The following is a 7,389-nucleotide window of genomic DNA, read 5'->3' on the forward strand; positions in this document are numbered from 1 at the left end:
GGATTTCTCTTGTGAAATGCAGAGACACCGCCAGCCTGGGCTGGAGGCCAGGGCTGGGCTTAGCCCTAAGTCAGGATCAGAGGGGGCACAGGTGGGGTTTTGGGGCAGGCTGCTGCTGCTGTGGGGAGAATTCCCTGCAGGCTTCTGTCCTTTCCAACCTTTCCACCACCATCCTCCCCATCTGCTGGGGTGCCCCAGGGAAACCCAGGAGGGAGAGGGAGCAGCCCCTGCCCAGCCCTGCTGTTCTCCACTGCTTCTGGATTTTTGCTGCACTTAAACCTGACCTGATCCCAGCGATGGCCAGTTCCAGACACTCTGGACCTCTGCTGGCCTTCCCGGGGCTGCCAGCAGGACTCCAGGAGTTTTCCAGATGCCTCACCTCTCCTGCCTGGCTGGCCAGTGCTGATGCCTAGAGCTGGAACAGGGGCCAGACAGAGTTAGGAGGAATAAAATGGATATTTATTGAGAGGCTTGCAAAGGTCACACCCTGGCAGTGCCAGTGCCACAGTCGTGGTCCCGCCTGGATGGCTCCAAATGGAAGCAAAAGAGGGTTTGGACACAAGATCTCACATTTTTATAGGTTTTAGTCCGTTCTCAGACAGGAGTGAACTGTACAATTACTACCCTCAAATAATGAAGTTTTATCCTCCTTGCTTGCCCTCCCTCCATTTCTTCATTTTCTTTGTGATTAGAGCCTGAAGTTTGAAGAGATTTTCCTTGAGTCCCCAGCTGGAACAGGACAGTTTTGACATCACCACCATGAGAAAAGATGCTAGTAACCCTTAATACAAAACTAAAACCTGCACACCAAAGCGGAACAGAAAAACTGGAAACCTACCAGGACCCCCGAGGGTTCTGGCAGGGCTTTGCTACACCTGGTTCGTGACCCTCGGTGTGCCCATCTCTGCTGTTCCAGAAGGTTCCTGTGCCCCCATTGCTCTGTGACAGCAACACGAGGGGGAAATGGGGCTGAGCAGGCGCCACAGCGCCCCCTGCGGGCTTGGAGGAATCACCACGCCCCAGAGCCAGCAGCGCCCCCTGCAGGCACAGGGGAATCATTGCAGCCCCTGTAACAAGAGACAGCAGCGCCCCCTGCAGGCACAGGGGAATCATTGCAGCCCCTGTAACCCCAGAGCCAGCAGCGCCCCCTGCAGGAGAGTGGGAATCATTGCAGCCCTGTAACCCCAGAGCCAGCAGCGCCCCCTGCAGGAGAGTGGGAATCATTGCAGCCCTGTAACCCCAGAGCCAGCAGCGCCCCCTGCAGGAGAGTGGGAATCATTGCAGCCCTGTAACCCCAGAGCCAGCAGCGCCCCCTGCAGGGACAGGGGAATCATTGCAGCCCTGTAACCCCAGAGCCAGCAGCGCCCCCTGCAGGAGAGTGGGAATCATTGCAGCCCTGTAACCCCAGAGCCAGCAGCGCCCCCTGCAGGCACAGGGGAATCATTGCAGCCCCTGTAACCCCAGAGCCAGCAGCGCCCCCTGCAGGAGAGTGGGAATCATTGCAGCCCTGTAACCCCAGAGCCAGCAGCGCCCCCTGCAGGCACAGGGGAATCATTGCAGCCCTGTAACCCCAGAGCCAGCAGCGCCCCCTGCAGGCACAGGGGAATCATTGCAGCCCCTGTAACCCCAGAGCCAGCAGCGCCCCCTGCAGGGACAGGGGAATCATTGCAGCCCTGTAACCCCAGAGCCAGCAGCGCCCCCTGCAGGCACAGGGGAATCATTGCAGCCCCTGTAACCCCAGAGCCAGCAGCGCCCCCTGCAGGAGATTGGGAATCATTGCAGCCCTGTAACCCCAGAGCCAGCAGCGCCCCCTGCAGGCACAGGGGAATCATTGCAGCCCTGTAACCCCAGAGCCAGCAGCGCCCCTGCAGGAGAGTGGGAATCATTGCAGCCCCTGTAACCCCAGAGCCAGCAGCGCCCCCTGCAGGAGAGTGGGAATCATTGCAGCCCTGTAACCCCAGAGCCAGCAGCGCCCCCTGCAGGCACAGGGGAATCATTGCAGCCCCTGTAACCCCAGAGCCAGCAGCGCCCCCTGCAGGCACAGGGGAATCATTGCAGCCCTGTAACCCCAGAGCCAGCAGCGCCCCCTGCAGGAGAGTGGGAATCATTGCAGCCCCTGTAACCCCAGAGCCAGCAGCGCCCCCTGCAGGCACAGGGGAATCATTGCAGCCCCTGTAACCCCAGAGCCAGCAGCGCCCCCTGCAGGCACAGGGGAATCATTGCAGCCCTGTAACCCCAGAGCCAGCAGCGCCCCCTGCAGGAGTGTGGGAATCATTGCAGCCCTGTAACCCCAGAGCCAGCAGCGCCCCCTGCAGGCACAGGGGAATCATTGCAGCCCTGTAACCCCAGAGCCAGCAGCGCCCCCTGCAGGGACAGGGGAATCATTGCAGCCCCTGTAACCCCAGAGCCAGCAGCGCCCCCTGCAGGGACAGGGGAATCATTGCAGCCCCTGTAACCCCACAGCCAGCAGCGCCCCCTGCAGGCACAGGGGAATCATTGCAGCCCTGTAACCCCAGAGCCAGCAGCGCCCCCTGCAGGGACAGGGGAATCATTGCAGCCCCTGTAACCCCAGAGCCAGCAGCGCCCCTGCAGGAGAGTGGGAATCATTGCAGCCCTGTAACCCCAGAGCCAGCAGCGCCCCCTGCAGGAGAGTGGGAATCATTGCAGCCCCTGTAACCCCAGAGCCAGCAGCGCCCCCTGCAGGCACAGGGGAATCATTGCAGCCCTGTAACCCCAGAGCCAGCAGCGCCCCCTGCAGGAGAGTGGGAATCATTGCAGCCCCTGTAACCCCAGAGCCAGCAGCGCCCCCTGCAGGCACAGGGGAATCATTGCAGCCCCTGTAACCCCAGAGCCAGCAGCGCCCCCTGCAGGCACAGGGGAATCATTGCAGCCCCTGTAACCCCAGAGCCAGCAGCGCCCCCTGCAGGAGAGTGGGAATCATTGCAGCCCTGTAACCCCAGAGCCAGCAGCGCCCCCTGCAGGGACAGGGGAATCATTGCAGCCCTGTAACCCCAGAGCCAGCAGCGCCCCCTGCAGGCACAGGGGAATCATTGCAGCCCCTGTAACCCCACAGCCAGCAGCGCCCCCTGCAGGCACAGGGGAATCATTGCAGCCCCTGTAACAAGAGCCAGCAGCGCCCCCTGCAGGGACAGGGCAATCATTGCAGCCCCTGTAACCCCAGAGCCAGCAGCGCCCCCTGCAGGGACAGGGGAATCATTGCAGCCTCTCCCTGGTCAGAAGCCATCAGCTTCTTTCTTTTCCTTTCTCTTTCCTTATCTTTTAGCTTTCTGATTTTCCATACCCTCTTATGTACTTGTATACAACGCTGAACTTCGTCTAAGGTGTTAACTATTCCTCCTAATAGCTCAGTCATACAAAACAATCCTTTTTCAGCCCCCGAACCAAGGACACTGCTGCGGCTTCAGGCCCAAAAGGTGCAAACCGCAGCAAATTGAGGAGAGCAATCTGGGAGGATGGGACTGCAGAACCTAGAGCTGGAACTGGACTGTTAATCCCAATGTGGAAATGGACCAAAGCTTATAAAAATGTGAAAACTTGTGACCTGGGTTCCATTCTGGTTCCGTCTTATGTAGAGGCATGGCCAGTCTCTCATACTCCTCAAGATGAATCCTTTGCAGGCTTATTTAACAAATCCCTACTTTATTTCTTTAACTCTGGTTAGCCTGTGTTCCTGGTAGCCTCTTTAGGCACCACCTCAAAGCTCTGTAATTTCAAAGTTATAATAATTGGGAGGGAAGGGGTTGTATTTGCCGACTTCCTTGGCAGACACCTGTCTTTTAAACCAATACAATCCATTGGAGGGTGTGTTTAAGATTCTGTAGCCACTCAAAAGAAGAATCTGATTTTTTTTTTTAAATGCCTGAAAACAATTTCCAGATTTGCTTTTCTTAATCTTTTCTCTTATATTATACATATATTGTATGTATATTGTATATTTTTATATTGTACATTTTTTAAGTTTTCTGCATCACTTGAACAGGAAGTTCTGAGGTGGTCCAAAAACTTGTAGAACTGTTTGGTAGTTCTGTTTCTCCTGTGCTTTTCCTACTTCATACAGCCAGGTTTTTCTCTCAGATATTCATAGTGCCCTGAAATAGTAGCAGTTTGAAGTGAAAATATTCACATTAATCATGCAAAGTCAGGTCAGACTTGTCCTGATTTTATTATAAAAGTCTTTATTATAGTTTTTGTTATAGAAGGTTGCTTTCAAATTGGTTAACAGTGTAGTAAGGTTCCGAGTAGATCTATTGTGAATAATATAAAATCTGCAAGTAATAGAAACTGTTTTGATAAGAAAGGCTGTGTTCTTTTTCTTTCATGAGCCTGTGTCTACTATATCTCATCTAAAATACCTTCTCTTGTACCCAGTCAGCATTAACACGGGATTTAATGTGCAAAATACCACAAATGATCTCTGAACTTTGTCGATAAAGCAGTTCTGCTGAGTTTCTAAGTGTGGATTTGGAGGTTTTTTGTGGGGGGTTTTTTGGGGTTTTTTTGGGGGGGGTTGGGTTTTTTTGTTTGTGTGTGTGTATGTGTGTGTGTGTCTGTGTGTCTGTGTGGTGGTTGTATTTTGGGGTTTTGCTTTTTGGTCTTTTGCTCCAGAATGCTGAGATCCAAGCTGAGGTCTGTACTCTGCAGTTTATTGGGATATATTTGAGGACCTAGAGATTGTCCTTTGCTTCTGATAGGTATTAAAAAGCAAGATCTGATAGTATACAACATAACCCTGGTTTTGCCTGCTCACTGTAAAGTCCTGTCAGGTTTTTTTTTCTTCAGATGTCACTGAACAGGTTTTCTTGTTTTTATTTCCTTAGTACTTATTTTGGTCTGGGTAAGCTTTGTTGATGCATGAATTTATATTTTTCCCCCTCTTTTTCATATTTTGTTGTGGGAATTGCAATTTTTGCTTAATTGGATGTTGGTTAACAGCTTTCAATCTGTTACTATGGAGTTTTTAATTTTCTAAACTATTTTCCCTCAGGCAGATTCTCACAAATGTGCTCATTATTTTAATTCCCTGTCCCAACATTATGTTTTCCTTCTCCCAGGGAATTCTGCCCATGGATTGTGGTCACCTACTGTGCACTTCCACTTTCCTTGTTCCAAAAGCTCACGCTGGCCTGGGAGCTGTAAAAGAGAAATTCACTCAGTCCCAGGGGCTGAGTGAGCACCTGTCTCACATCTTGGATGAGCTTTATGGTGCATGCCCCCATTTTGGGGACAAAATGTTCACCTCTGGGAGCTGCCTCAAAAAAATGGCTATTTTCTGCAAGATTTTGGCTATTTTCTGAGAGATTTTGGCTATTTTCTACATTATTTTGGCTATTTTCTGCTGGGTGTGCACTGATTTCTCCCTGAACCACTCACCAGCAGACAGAGGCTGCAGCCCTGGGTGCCAGCCCTGCCAGATGGTTTAATTTAAAACCTCTCCAAAGCACAGCCCGTGTGCTGCCTCCCTGGGCTCACTCACACCCTGCCAGAGTCACGGGCAGCAGCTTCTGAAAACAAGGGAGCAGAGCAAGGCAACACCAATTTAATTGCCTAATATACCAGGAGGGAGCTGCAATCTCCCCACAATCTCCTCCTCAATCTGGGATTTCACCCCCGTGGCTCTCTGCCCCAGCCCTGGACAGGGAGCTGTGAAGAACAGGAGGGGTGGTTGGTGAAAATGTATTTTTGGTGAGTGAAGTTGTCTCCTGATAAAGAGTCACCCCCCAATGCTGGTGGCAATCTGATGTGAACGTCTGGGGCAGAGGTGAAAGAGGAGTCTGTCGGATTTCTGAATTTGTCAGGAATCAGACGGGGTCCTGTGCCAGGGTGTGGGATGGAGGAGGGGACAGATGCAGGAGCTGGGCTGAGGAGCTGCTGGGCTCTGCTGCTGGTGGCAGGAAAGGCACCACACATCCCCTGGCTCTTCCTCCTGTACAGGCCTCCAAAAAGTTGAGACAAAACCAAGCTGGTTTTTAAAACACTTTGCTATTTCGTCAGTTAAAAAAAAAAATCTTTTTGTTCTCCTTAACTCCTCTTTTGAAGAGGCACTAATGGAATAATTACCTGCAGTAATCAATGCTCTGAGCAGCTCGTACCCCTGAGTGTTTAGTGCTGTTTCAGGAGGCAGTGATTCCCATCTGTGAGAGCACATGTTCCCTTTCACTGTGCCCGTGAGGAGGAAGGGAAAAGGAGCATTTCATGTCATTCATGGATCTTTGCTGTCACTGAACAGAGCTGGCAAGAACTGTGTGAGGGAACTGGATAAAGTTGGTACTGAGGAACAGCACAGAGGAATCTCTGAGCTGGAAAAGGTTTCTTTCCCATACAAGGTTTTGCCATTTTTCCCATGAATTGAATAGAATAGAATAGAATAGAATAGAATAGAATAGAATAGAATAGAATAGAATAGAATAGAATAGAATAGAATAGAATAGAATAGAATAGAATAGAGAATAGAATAGAATAGAATAGAATAGAATAGAATAGAATAGAATAGAATAGAATAAAGAATAGAATAGAATAGAATAGAATAGAATAGAATAGAATAGAATAGAATAGAATAGAATAGAATAGAATAGAATAGAATAGAATAAGAATAGAATGCAATATAATACAATATAATACAGTATAATACAGTATAATACAATAATATAATATATCAAAAAGTTTAGAACATTCTGTCCAGGATGGTGCATACTGTGCCTCGTGGGACTGAATAATCCAGGCAAACCACAGTGATTGCCATCAAAGGGTCTGCTCACCTTCCTCTGCCTGTGAAATTTGGGATTTATGTGTGTCACAACCAGGATAATACACAGCTAAGCAATTGCAAAGCTTAATATCTCGTAATTAGGCTGATCATTTTCCACATTCAGGTACAAAAACAGTGTTGCTTCCTTATTAAATGGCTGGTTTTTCCTTTTTTTTTTTTATTTTCTTTTTTTTTTTTTTTTTTTTTTTTAACTAACTTTTGTGTCACACGGAATTTCCTGGGAATTGGGATGCAATTAAAATGCAGGAAAACTTGTTTAAGCAAAACAATTTTAAACACACTGGGGTTTATGCACAGGCAAAGGTACTTTAACATTTTATGTACAGACAGAGACATGGAACGAGTTTATTTCTGCACATGTTGCTTTCAAAGCTGAATAAAACTCAGTATTTTGGAGAGCTGGGACCTAAATAAATTAAGTGTATTTGTATTTCAGTGTATCAGCTTGTCATCTCAGTTTCCACGGATGGAGAATTCCACCAGGAAAATCGGTTTTCCCACTTCCTCAATTCTTCAGGAATTTACCAAATGCAGAAAAATCAGTGGAATATCATAGTGCTGGAGAGCAGCACAATTTTCTGTCTCCTTCAGTTGAGCAGCAT

Source organism: Erithacus rubecula (assembly GCF_903797595.1).
Source record: "Erithacus rubecula genome assembly, chromosome: Z".
NCBI classification, from domain to species: domain Eukaryota; kingdom Metazoa; phylum Chordata; class Aves; order Passeriformes; family Muscicapidae; genus Erithacus; species Erithacus rubecula.